The sequence below is a fragment of the Poromitra crassiceps genome, assembly GCF_964638095.1.
Source record: "Poromitra crassiceps genome assembly, chromosome: 16".
NCBI classification, from domain to species: Eukaryota; Metazoa; Chordata; class Actinopteri; order Beryciformes; family Melamphaidae; genus Poromitra; species Poromitra crassiceps.
The window spans coordinates 17,484,195-17,497,894 of record NC_139645.1 but is presented as its reverse complement, the minus strand read 5'-3'; positions in this window follow the sequence as shown (position 1 = coordinate 17,497,894).

Genomic DNA, 13,700 nt, shown 5'->3' with positions numbered 1-13,700 from the left:
AAGAACTGGGGCTGAAATCCTCTTCACAAGCGCCTTGCGAACCCTGGCAAGCTCCTTATCTAGAGAAAGAGACAAAATGACGTGACCAAAACCAGTTTAGGTGGTTCCAGGGTCGGCATCACAGGAGAATAAGGCATTTAAACATAATGTTTCGAGATGAAGCTTCACTGAAAATAAAAATAACCCTATGACTATTGATTCAGAGCATAACAACAATACTACTACTACTACTACTACTACTAATAATAATAATGAAAATAAAAACAATAAATGGGCTTATAGTTGGGCTGAGCTGAAATGTTTATAGTGTTCCACCTGATCATGAAAAATCTCTTGATCCTTAACTCATTGAGTGCCATGGACGAGTATGTTCGTCATTTCGTTTAGTAACGTAGAGTGCCAAGGACGAGTATGTTCGTCAATTGCGTTTTTTGACGGTGGGACGTGGATCAAAGCCTCAGGCATCTCCTGTACAAATATGGGAGCTATTGAAGGTGTATAACCTATTTTACGGACTCATTAGGTGGCGACAGTGCTCTTCAGATTACAGAAAGGTCCGGAAAACAGGAGGAAAAAGCCGTGATCAAAGAGAAACCGATGCATGCTGCAGCCAGAGCCATATAGATTGCTCTATCTGCAGCTGACGTTGTCTGCGAACCGCAGTCAATCCGCGCCCACAACTGAGCTCCTCTGCCTCTGTCTGTCTGTCTGCATATAGTTTCTCCACACAATTACCCGCCAGAAAGGCAGCACCCGACGCCGAAGGGCCAAACCTTTCCCTGCAGTCCGGTTTGGCATTTCCGTGTCGCGCTGGGAGCCGCCCGGCGCACAAAAACGAAGCGCTCCGAAAATAAGACTGGGTGCGTGTAGGCTGTGTGTTAGTGTGGGGAGGAGTTTGCAGCTGAGGGGGGGAGAGGGGGGTGGGGCACGCAGGCACCACACAACTACACCACGTCACTACATCAGAAAATATTAGCTAGAGTCAGTGAATGTGCTTGAAATGCTTCATTTCACAAAAGGCTGAATATCTCAGCTTATAATTTGAAACCTGTCTTTTTGCTCAAAACAGCCTATCTTCTCCGGCTCATAACTAAAGAACGGAAAATGGTATCAATAAACTTTTTTTTGCAGATGATAGAAGAGAGTCTCATCGTTCTTTGTGCGTGTTCGGTGTTTACATAGTAATATCACACAATATTCTGTGGGCCTCGAGAAATCACTGAAAACGCTCTGAAACTCTGGCACTGGGAGCGTCCGTTCTCCAAAAGTGGCTGGCACTCAATGAGTTAATTATCAATAGCCTACTACTGTATGTTGGTATTCACATTCATTTTGCTTGTGGTCAATGATGTATGACCACAAGCAGAACTGTATGATGCCAACTTAACAGGAGTACAGCAAGTGCATTGTTGATGTTATTTTCATAGGATTTGTTGATGGAAGCAATGCAATTAAAAAACACAGGCGTTATCCTTTAACTCATTGGCTGCCAGCCATTTCTGGAAAACGGATGCTCCCAGTGCCAGCCCTTTCAGAGCGTTTTCAGTGATTTCTCAAGACCCACAGAATATTGTGTGATATTACTATGTAAACACCGAACACGCCCAAAGAACGATGAAACTCTCTTGTATCATCAGGAAAAAAAGTTTATTGATATCATTTTCCGTTCTTTAGTTATCAGCAGTAGAAGATAGGTTGGTTTCACCAAAAACAGACGTTTCAAACTAGAAGCTGAGATAATGAGCCTTTTGTGAAATGAAGCATTTCAAGCACATCACTGACTCTGAAGCTAATATTTTCTGATGTAGTGACACCTCAAAAATAATTTCCTTCAATAAAACAGCGAAAACAAAGGAATTTTGATGGCAAAATAATATTTTTTAGCTGCAACCAGCAGCGCTGGCCCCTGCGTGCGCAGACCCTACACCTTCTTGCTGGTCTTGATTTATTGCTGGTGGGCATCAGGTATTCTAGCTTGTGTTTGCCAATCTGTCCATCGAGCCTGCTGTCTGGGTCGGTGTTGTATGGTGCCCTGCGTACCCCACCCCCCTCAACTGCAAACTCCTCCTCCGTGGGAGTGTCTCTGGTGGCTCTCTGCTGCTCTGAATTTTCTGCTGCACGTTTCAAAGTGCGCTGCACAGCGTCTATTTTCACAGCGCTCCGCCGTTTTTGTGCGCCGGCTCCCAGCGCTCCCAGCTGAGAATAACTTATATTTTCAAAAGACGCTGGTGTCGGGTGCTCCTTTTTTGGCAACTAATCATATGGAGAAACTATCGCAACAGACAGAAAGGCTCAATTGTGGGAGCAGATTGGCTGCTGTTCACAGGCACAGCTAACGTTACAGCATGCATCGGTTTCCGTTTCCCCACGGCTTCTTCTCTGTTTTTTCCTCATCTTTCTCTAATCCGGAGAGCACTGTCACTACCTAATGGGTCCGTAAAATAGCTTATACACCTTCAACATCCCCCATATTTTTACAGGAGATGCATCAGGCTTTGATCCACGTCCCACCGTCAAAAAACGCAATTGACGTCTTTAGACGTCATTGGCACTCTACGTTACTATTTGAATTGACGTCTTTAGACGTCATTGGCACTCAATGAGTTAAAGACACATTGACACCGTGCTGATTCCCATAAAGCTCTGCTAACTGTGCTTTATTGATTCATTGACAACTTCTCTGTTAAAAAGCAGCTAGCTTGTTACAGATGCAGTATGTCCTTGACGCGACGGTGCCGCTTTTAGATGGCAATGCACCGTCAATAATGGCATTCAACTGCATGTGAGCTGCTGGTATGAATTTCCTTCGGGATCAATAAAGTATCTACCTACCTACCTACCTACCTACCTACCTACCTAGTAGAAAGTAACTTTAACGTAGCTATATCATGTGCCCTCCTGCTAGCTAGCTAGTGTTAATTTTGTCAGCTATTTTTTAATTTAGTCCTAGTCTTAGTTCCATGTTAAATGTCCTTGTTAGTCTTTATTAGTTAGTTAGTGTGTTAGTCATCCTTTTTTTTTTTTTATAAAAATAAAAAAATTGTCAAGTTTTAGTCAACTAAAAGTTTGAGCATTTTAGTCTCAGCTTAGTCAAATAAAACCATAAGTATTTTAGTCTTGTTTTTAGTCAACGAAAACAGTTGAATCTGCTGATGCGCTTGCACTAGTAATGGTAATTCGAAGCATTGTTGGCAACTCTTTCCCAGGGAAAGTAGCTAATGCTGACTCTGCCCACCCGGGCCAGTGTTGGACCGCATTTACAGTCCCTGCTCAGCCCGCAGCTTTCAGTCATCAAAATACACAAGGGGAAAACCTGGTCAACCCAGCTGCCACTTGGATTTTGATTTGTTATTACTTATTTCTTAGTTATTTCTTAGTTATTTCTTATTACTGGTATGTGCTGGCGTGAGAGGTAGCGTACAGTAGTACTGTACGTTGTTCATATTTTGCGTTATTTTTCTCTCTTTTTTCTGACAGGCACCTAACATGGTCACCTAATTTACTGGGTAAAGAAAGACACACTGAAGTTAAGTTGGGTGAATTTCGTTCAGGCGTGAACGCGGTCACCTACATCAATGGCTAAACCATATTTCTTTAACTTTAACGGCCATTAAAGACAATACAATAATTCTCAAATCCCACGTGACATCAGATTAATCACTCATGACATACTAGCAACAAAAAGGGTTTGTTTAATTGTTTATTGTGGATCCCCATTAGTCTACACCAAAGGTGAGACTATCTCTTCCTGGGGTCCAAACATGTAAAATACAAGCATAAAAATCCAAAAGCATTGGAGTAAAAACAACACAACAAAAATAAATAAAAACAAACAAAAACAAAAACAAGTGAGTCAAGGCTCACTCAATATTCATGTCAGTCAAATATCAACCATGTCAACTTAACGTTCTTCTTCTTCTGTTTCATTAATTGATGGTTGGCATCCAAAATGTTGCATTACCGCCTCCTTCTGGATTAATCCATCCAATGTTTCCCTACTCCATTACAGTCTTGTGATTAACCCAGTTTCTCTAAAAAAACGGACCAACAAAGCAGGGAGCTTTAACCACTCAGCACGAGGGATTTCCAAATGTCATGTTGGAGTTTGAGAGGATAACTGTATGTCAGTCAGATGTAGTTGTCACTTCATAACTTTTTTTTTAATTATAAACAGAGACTTGGGGAAAATATTGATATTTTGTTAGTTGTAGATATGATTTTGTCCAGAATTCCCATACACAAATTTTAATAAAATTATTAGAGGTAACAGTGAAACTATAATCAAATTAGCATTCTTCTACATTCTCTAATTGTTAGCTTAATGTAAATGAGTCATTTTCCCATCAATTGTCCAATTTCTTAATTTGTTGGGGACCCAGTCGAAGCCCCTCAAATACCCTTGTGGTCACCAGACCCCCGGATCATCTCTCCTTAAAGTCTACCCCCTCCCCCCAAGCTATAAATCCCCCCGAAGTGAAGCATAAGGGGGGAACTCCCCCCAATTTGCTAAATAAATTGTCTGCATTGTGCTCTAGAAACATTTATTTATATTTAAAAATGTTAAATTTAAAATACATTCTAATAATTTCCTGAATTGGGCTGTAAATAGTCACATCAGCCATTTACAGCTCATGTGTGTGTGTGTGTGTGTGTGTGTGTGTGTGTACATCTTTGGTTAAAACTCATTGAGTGCCAATGACGACAGTTGTCGTCAATACGAATACTAACGTAGACGACGATTGTCGTCAATTGCCTTTTTTGACGGTGGGACGTGGATCAAAGCCTTATGTATGTCCTGTACAAATATTGTAGCTATTGAAGCTGTATAACCTATTTTACGGACTCATCAGGTGGCGACAGTGCTCTCCAGATTAGAGAAATGTCCGAAATATAGCCTGAAAAAGCCCCCTGATCAAAGAGAAAGCGCTCATGCTGCAGCCCAGAGCCATGTAGATTGCTCTGGCTGCAACTGACGGTGCCTGGCAACAGCAGTCAATCCGCGCACACAACTGAGCTCCTCTGCCTCTGTCTGTCTGTCTGCATAGTTTCTTCACACGATTAGCCGCCAGAAAGGCAGCACCCGACGCCGAAGTGCCAACCCTTTCCCTGCAGTCCGGCAGCGCGACAAGGAAATGCTCCTTGTCGCGCTGCCTGGGAGGCGGCGCACAAAAAGCACTCCGAAAATAGACGCTGGGTGCGTGAGGCTGTGTGTTACTAGTGTGGGGAGGAGTTTGTAGCTGAGGGGGGGAGAGGGGGGTGGGGCACCCAGGGCAGCACACAACTACACCACGTCACTACATCAGAAAATATTAGCTAGAGTCAGTGAATGTGCTTGAAATGCTGCATTTCACAAAAGGCTGAATATCTCAGCTTCTAGATAGAAATGCCGGTATTTGCTGTTTTTGACCTATCTTCTCCGGCTGATAACTAAAGAACGGAAAATGGTATCAATAAACTTTTTTTTGCTGATGATACAATAGAGTCTCCTTGTTCTTTTTGCGTGTTCGGTGTTTACATAGTAATATCACACAATATTCTGTGGGCCTCGAGAGATCACTGAAAACGCTCTGAAACTCTGGCACTGGGAGCGTCCGTTCTCCAAAAGTGGCTGGCACTCAATGAGTTAAAAGGGGATATTGTGTGTCAGGTTCAGGGAGACACAAGGGTGGGTTGGGGGGGTTGTGTGTTGTTTTAATGTTTAGCCTAGCCAGTTCTATTTTGGTTTGTCTTTTTGTTTTTTTAGAGTACCAGTCAAATATTCTGGCCCAGAATCCCGTCAGACAACTATTGGATGTTTGAAGATACTTTTTACATTAAAAAACGAGTACCTATGGGCAGGGGCGGACTGGGATCATAATTCAGGCCGGGCATTAGATACCAAGCAGGCCAGGCCGATACGGGCTGACGCGCGTGCCGGCGTCTTCTTTCATTTACTATGGAATTTGATGAGAAACGTATCAGTTTTCTAGACCTATGGATCATCAGAGAGAACAACTGTCTATACACTGATTTATTCAGAAAACCTACTGCTAGAAACACTTTGCTAAGAGCTGACTCTAACCACCCTTTACCATTGAAGAACAGTCTCCCTTTTAGCCAATTCTGCAGAGTAAAACGCATTTGCCAGAAAACTGAAGATTTTGAAAGAAACATGAATGTAATGACAAACAACTTCCAACAAAGGGGATACAAAACAACAGTCTTGAATGAAGCAGCTAAGAAAATTAATGATAGATCTAGGGCAGACCTTTTAAAAAGCAAGCCCAAGGTGAAATCTAATGAACGTGTGGTTTTTACTACTGAATATTCTAGGAGTGCAGAACAGTTGAAGGGAATTATAACTGGACATTGGCATATTCTTGAGTCAGATCCTCAACTCGGAGGTGTATTCAAAGAGCGACCACTCACAGTTTTCAAAAGGGGCAGAAACCTGAGAGACCGCCTTGTTCATTCTTATTTACCTCCCCCTCAAGTAAGTCCAACCCAAACTGTATTAGCACCTATTCCAGATGGGAACCGTCGCTGTGGGTGCTGTTTTCAATGCAAGTATACAGAACGTTGCACCAGCTTTAAACACCCTCACACAGGCAAAGAGATCCCCATTAAAGGAATTGTTTCATGCAATACTAAGTCAGTAATCTACCTCATTATTTGCCCCTGTGGAAAATCATATGTAGGTAAAACGAGTAGAGCACTAAAGACTCGTATTGCTGAGCACCGAAGTACCATCAGATGTAAGAATATGAATTATCCAGTAGCAACACATTTTGCTGAGGCCAACCACCCTATCTCCTCGTTTAAATATATTGGTATTGAACATGTATCACTGCCACCGAGAGGAGGTAACCTAGATCTTTTGCTTTCCAGGAGAGAACACTTCTGGATCCACCAACTGAGAACTCTATCTCCCCATGGACTTAATGTGGATTATGATTTGAGGTGTTACCTGTAATGTGTGTTTTTCTATGTAAACTTTTTTCAGATAACCTTTTTATTGGATATTTGGAGAGTTATTTGTGATGACTCTTGCCAGAGCTGATGTTCTAACTTCCCTAAATGTCTATGAGTATATATTGTATTATGGTATTTCACTGGTAAATAATAGTATGTATTGATTGGCTGTGACAGCCTTCCCACTTTGGTTTTGTTGATTGGCTGCTTTAGTCTACCTGATGACTTGTCAATTATGTAAATTGTCATCACCATCAGGTGTGCCATTAATTAGATCCAGACCTATAAAAACCACTCGGTTATGTAGTGTCTGTAAATCTGAAGAAGGCCATAGGCCGAAACGTCATTTCATTAAAAAAATTTTGCATATGGAGCAGTGAGTGTGCGACACTTTCTTCATCCTCAAGTTCGCGATTTCGGTGATCAGCACCTCCTGAAAATTATTGGTGTGCATTACTATCTTCTTTCGACGTATTATTATACGTCATATTATATTATATATATCTACATGAAATCGATCCCCCCTCTCCTAGAATTAATCACCTCCTTCGGTAAGCTGTCCGGATACACAATTAACTGGACAAAGAGTGACTTTATGCCTCTCTCTGATGTCTTCACTCCCGATTTCCTGGAAAATCTCCCATTCAAATTGGCGAAGGAACGCCTTACCTATCTTGGTCTGACCATACCCAGAGACCCCAAATTAATATTTAAGTTGAATTTTGGTGATTTTCTTTCGAGACTTAAACAATGTATAGAAAACTGGAAAATTCTCCCTTTGTCCATGATTGGCCGCATAAACTCAGTTAAGATGGTTTCACTCCCCAGGTTCCTTTACTTATGTCAAAACCTTCCAATTTTTCTCACATCTGCCTTCTTCAAAGAGCTGGATTCCATAATCCTGTTTTACATCTGGAATTATAAGAATCATAGAATTTCGAAAATTCACTTGCAAAAACCCAAGTCTGAAGGAGGGCTGGCCTTACTTACTTCAGACACTACTATTGGGCTGCTAATGTCAGAGCTTTAATGTTTTGGCGGCAAGGTATTCCTGGCAATTTAATTCTCGGGGCCCCCCTGTGGCTAAAAATGGAGGCCAGCTCTATTGCAAACTCCTCCCTGTCAGCTATGCTGTTTTCTAAGCTGGGGAAGCCTGGGGCTTTGAGGAATTTGAGTTTTGTTGTGAAAAACTCGATCAGAATTCTGAACCAGGTCAGGACAGTTTTGAATATACCGGACGTTTCAGTCCACACACCGATTTGCTTTAATCATTCTTTTCTGGCCCCATGGTCAGACAGAAGCTACCATACCTGGAGTGAGAAGGGGCTTGTTTCCATCAAAGACTTATACATAGATGGTAATTTTGCATCCTTTGAACTTCTGAGGGGGAAATTTGAGTTGCCTAACACGCACTGGCTCAGATACCTTCAAGTTAGACATTATGTTCGGTCCAATATTCGTGATTTTGAAGTTCTCCCAAATTAACATGCTTTTTTTGATGTTCTGTTGAGCCCCCCCCCCACTCCAGACATATTATTTCTAGATTTATGTACCTGTTTGATGGCTGTGTCGGGGCCTCCACTGAGAGGATCAGAGAGGCATGGCAGGAGGAACTTGGTGTTGTATTGTCCGATATTATATGGGACAGGAGTCTGTCTGTGGTCCAACTCTGCTCAATCAACAGCCGACACCAGCTGATCCAATTTAAAGTCACTCATCGACTTCATTATTCCAAGTCTAGGTTGCACAGGATCTACCCCTCTGTTTCACCACTATGTGATAGATGTCAAGGTTCAGAGGGTACACTGTCACATGCTTTTTGGTTTTGCTCTTCACTATCCGGATTCTGGGCCAAAATATTTTACTGGTACTCCAACTACATATGAACTACAGTTGAATAAACGCACTCCACTTTACAGGTCTGGTACCATGTAACTACATAATAGTTGAATAGACTCACTCCACTTTACAGGTCCGGTACCATGTACCTACATATGAACTACAGTTGAACAGACTCACTCCACTTTACAGGTCCGGTACCATGTAACTATATATTAACTATACAGTTGAATAGACTCACTCCATTTTACAGGTCTGGTACCATGTAACTACATATGAACTACAGTTGAACAGACTCACTCCATTTTACAGGTCCGGTACCATGTAACTACATATGAACTACAGTTGAACAGACTCACTCCACTTTACAGGTCCGGTACCATGTAACTACATACTGTATGAACTACAGTTGAATAGACTCCCTCCACTTTACAGGTCCGGTAACATGTAACTACATATGAACTACAGTTGAACATACTCACTCCATTTTACAGGTCTGTTACAATGTAACTACATACAGTATGAACTTCATTTATAACTATTGGTAATTACTGTGTAATTGCATTTGGTGTTCATGTGTAATTACAAAATAGTTCATATGTAACTAGGGTACCTGTAAAATAAAGGGTTACCCAAATCTTTATTTAATTATTATTAAACCTCAAGTAAAAAAGACAAAGAAAAAAGCTAATCCCAAATGATGAAAATCAATGAAACAGTACAGTACCTTTGCCTTTAGGAGAAGCAGAGTCAGTGTCCTCTGTCCTGGCAGGAGATTGGACTGAAACAGAAACATGTCGTCCCTCAGTCTCCTCTGTCCTGGCAGGAGTTTGGACTGAAACAGAAATATGTAGTGTGAATTCCAGAATAATCAGAAAGATGTTTCATTCATAAAATCTACCAAACAATTTATTTACCATTTGGACCAGTGTTGGTACCAACGTTTATATTAGCCCCTTCAAGGTGAGCACCAGTCAACTCAGGTGTATTGTAGGGCTGACCAAAAATAAATGATGCTTCAAAGCTTCAATCGTTCATTGCCATGGTAATCAACACTCAAATCAGCAATTGACGCTTTGTTAGGGGTTCAAGCTCCAATGTGTTTTTTGTTGTTTTTGTGCTGGTTTATTATTACTTGGCAAGTACTTGGATACTTGGCAGATATATCAAGGAGGATGTCCTAGTCAAAATGAGAGGTTTTGTCATCATTGGTGAAAGTGGGTGGGGTCTATGGTGTGAGCATGTAATAGCAGTAAATCAAGCCCATTCGCATAATCAGTCCCAAACTGCTCAACCTCATCTCGAATGGCGTTTCGGACATGCTATTGTGTGATTTGAGCAAAGGGGGGTGCCGCAGATGTCAAAGTGGGCGTGGCTAGTTTCTGCTCAAGAAATATTTTTTTGAATCGGCCTGAAGGTGGCGCTATATTTAAAGGTTGTATGTATGTATGTATATATGTATGTAGGTTGTATATTTGTGAATAACAAATGGTGTAACCTAGGACATGTTACTGTGAAGGAGCGTTTCTGCAGCCCGGACATTGAACTGCTAGCCGTGAGTTTCCGTCCATATTATTTGCCGAGGGAGATCACATGCGCCATCTGTATAACTGTTTACATTCCACCATCAGCTGCTGCCGACGCGGCTTGTGACGTCATCAGCTCAGTCACAGCCAAACTCTTAAATAAACACCCAAATGCAATTATAACGATTTTGGGAGATTTCAATCACACAAATCTCTCTAGTACATTACCTAACTTTAAGCAGTATGTTAATTGCCCCACCAGAGAAAATAAAACCCTGGATCTTTTAAGCAAATGTGAAGGATGCTTATAGCTCCACTGCACTTCCCCCACTCGGCAGATCAGATCACAACCTAGTTTTTCTCACCCCCACCTACAAGCCCATTGTTCAACAACACTCAGTAACCTCAAGGACTGTGGAGACGTGGTCACAAGAGACAGACGAGGCTCTACAGGGGTGCTTTGAGGCAACACAATGGGATGTGCTCTGTGAACCCCATGGAGAGGACATAAACTCCATGACTGACTGTGTTACAGAGTACATCAAATTCTGTGTTGATAACATCATCCCCACTAAGACAGTGAAATGTTTCCCCAACAACAAACTCTGGATCACCAGCGACCTGAAGGAGCTCCTGAACAAAAAGAAGAGAGCATTCAGAGAGGGGGACAGGTAGTCACTGAGGAGCGTGCAGAAAGAACTGAAAGTGAGACTGAGGGAGGGCAAGGATGCATACAGGAAAAAACTGGAAAACAAGCTCCAGGAGAACAACACAAGGGTGGGCCGGGATGAAAAAGATCACCGGCTTCAAGGCTAAAGGCCACAACAGACTCGTCCGTCCGCCTCGAATTGGAGCCGTCTCGCCATCTGCCGGCGCCAGCGAGCCCTACATGCTAGGACGTCAGTCAGCACGTTGGTTGCAGTAAACCTCCGACACACACAGAAGCTATTTAGAATCAACGCAGTAGGGAGAGGTTGGCACACAAAGGAAAATGATTCGGATTTGCTACTAACCTCTTTATCGTTGTCATAATTTGACTCGGTGTCCGGGCAACGGCCAATCACAACTCTTGTGCAGCTGACGTCACGCACGTATTGTCGCCGCTGATGGAGCCCCCATCAGCCGATGGCGTCCCCTCCCCGCATGACGGCGTCCACCCGCCGTCATACGGGGAGGGCGGGGCGAGGCTCTGACGGACGAGTCTGTGAACGCCTTAAGGGGGAACAGGCGAAGGGAAGCCTGGACAGAGCCAATGAGATGAACATCTTCTTCAATAGGTTCAGCACAGGATCCCCAGCTGCCTCCCCCCCGGTCCCCAGCCGCACTGACCCCCCACAAGCCTCCCAGCCCCCCACAATGGACTTCAGAAACTTAACACCTCCAATTGAGCCCCCCGCTTCCTCCACCACCAGTTGGAGAGGCTTGAAACGGAACAAGGCTGCAGGTCCTGATGGTATCTGCCCCAGAGTACTGAAGACCTGGGCAGGACAGCTATGTGGGGTCCTACAGCACCTGTTCAACATCAGCCTGAGCCTAGAGAAGGTTCTGGTGCTGTGGAAGACCTCATGCCTTGTTCCGGTTCCTAAGAAGCCCTCTCCATCTGCCCTAAATGACTTTCGACCGGTGGCCTTGACATCACACATCATGAAGGTCCTGGAGAGACTGATGCTGGCTGATCTCAGACCCCAGGTGAACTCCTACCTAGACCCACTGCAGTTCGCGTACCGCCCCTGGGTTGGAGTCGACGACGCCATCATCTACCTGCTCCAGCGAGCCCACTCTCACCTTAACACAGCAGGCAGCACTGTGAGGATGATGTTCTTTGATTTCTCCAGTGCTTTCAACACCATCCAGCCTGCACGACTGCGTGAGAAGCTTCAAAGGATGCAGGTGGACGCCTCCACAACCTCCTGGATTATTGACTACCTGACGGACAGACCACAGTTTGTGCGACTGAGGGGATGTGTGTCCGACCGGGTGGTCAGTAGCACAGGAGCGCCGCAGGGGACTGTTTTCTCACCTTTCCTCTTCACCCTATACACCTCAGACTTCCAATACAACTCAGTATCCTGTCATCTGCAGAACTATTCAGATGACTCTGTAGTTGTGGGGTGTGTCAGGGATGGAGAGGAGGCAGAGTACAGGGAACTGGTGGGCCGCTTTGTGGACTGGTGCGGAGAAAACCACCTCCTCCTTAACGTGTCCAAAACCAGGGAGATGGTTGTGGACTTCAGGAGGACCAGCACGGAGCCGAACGCTATTTCCATCGGGGGTGAGGAGGTGGTGAGTGTGGACAGCTACAAATACCTGGGCGTTCACCTGGACAAAAAACTGGACTGGAGATGCAATACCGAGGCTGTCTACAAGAAGGGGCAGAGTAGACTCTATTTCCTGAGGAGGCTCAGATCCTTCAATGTATGCAGCAAGATGTTGCATATCTTTTACCAGTCTGTGGTAGCAAGTGCAATTCTCTTCGCAGCCACCTGCTGGGGCAACTGCATCAGAGCCGGCGACTCTAACAAACTGAACAAACTTTTTAGGAGAGCAGGCTCTGTGCTGGGGACCACTCTGGAGACCCTGGAGGTGGTTGTGGAGGGAAGGATGCTACAAAAAATACTCAAAATCATGGATGACAAGACACACCCCCTACACAACCTGCTGGCTGGACAACGGAGCGGTTTCAGTCAGAGGCTCCGTCAGCTCCCCTGCAGCAAGGACCGTTACAGGAGGTCTTTCGTGCCCACTGCAATAACAATATACAATAACTCCTGGACACTCTCCCTACCCCTTCCTCTCTCCCACCCCCCCTCCCCTCCCTCCCCTCCCACCCTCCTATAATGACCTATAGTATAGCATTCCCCCCTCTTGATCGATTGCTTCTGTGATCTGTGAGCTGCCACGTACGAGCACTGAGATGGCCGCGCCTATGCTGGCTGCCAGTCTGTGCCGGATTCTCGTTTGGTTTGTCCTGTTTGTTTGTTCATCGTTATGTGTGAACAGTGTACAATCAGTAGCTGTGTATGATCGTCTTACCCTGTTGAACATTCGCGATTCGGTGGTGGGCTCCCTGTCTCATCGATCTGATCAGTGGAGTCCACACCGGGCGCTACGTCTTCAGATCCCCGCGTCGATCTGGGGGTCATACTGCTGTTGTCCCCGGACAAGACGTGCAAGATGGCGGGGTAGACGAGCTGGAGCCGCGGTAAAGCTGCAAAGGCTAATCCGAGACCGCTCCCTGGCTGTGCCCTTGTCCACCTGCACGTTTACGATCCCCGATGTAAGGCTATCCTGCCTCAGGCCCATCCTCCCGGCGTCTCCGTCGCTGTTGCCAGCTTTCGTTCCTGGATTCCACCGCCGACCGCTCACAAGCGGGGCGTCAGGGGC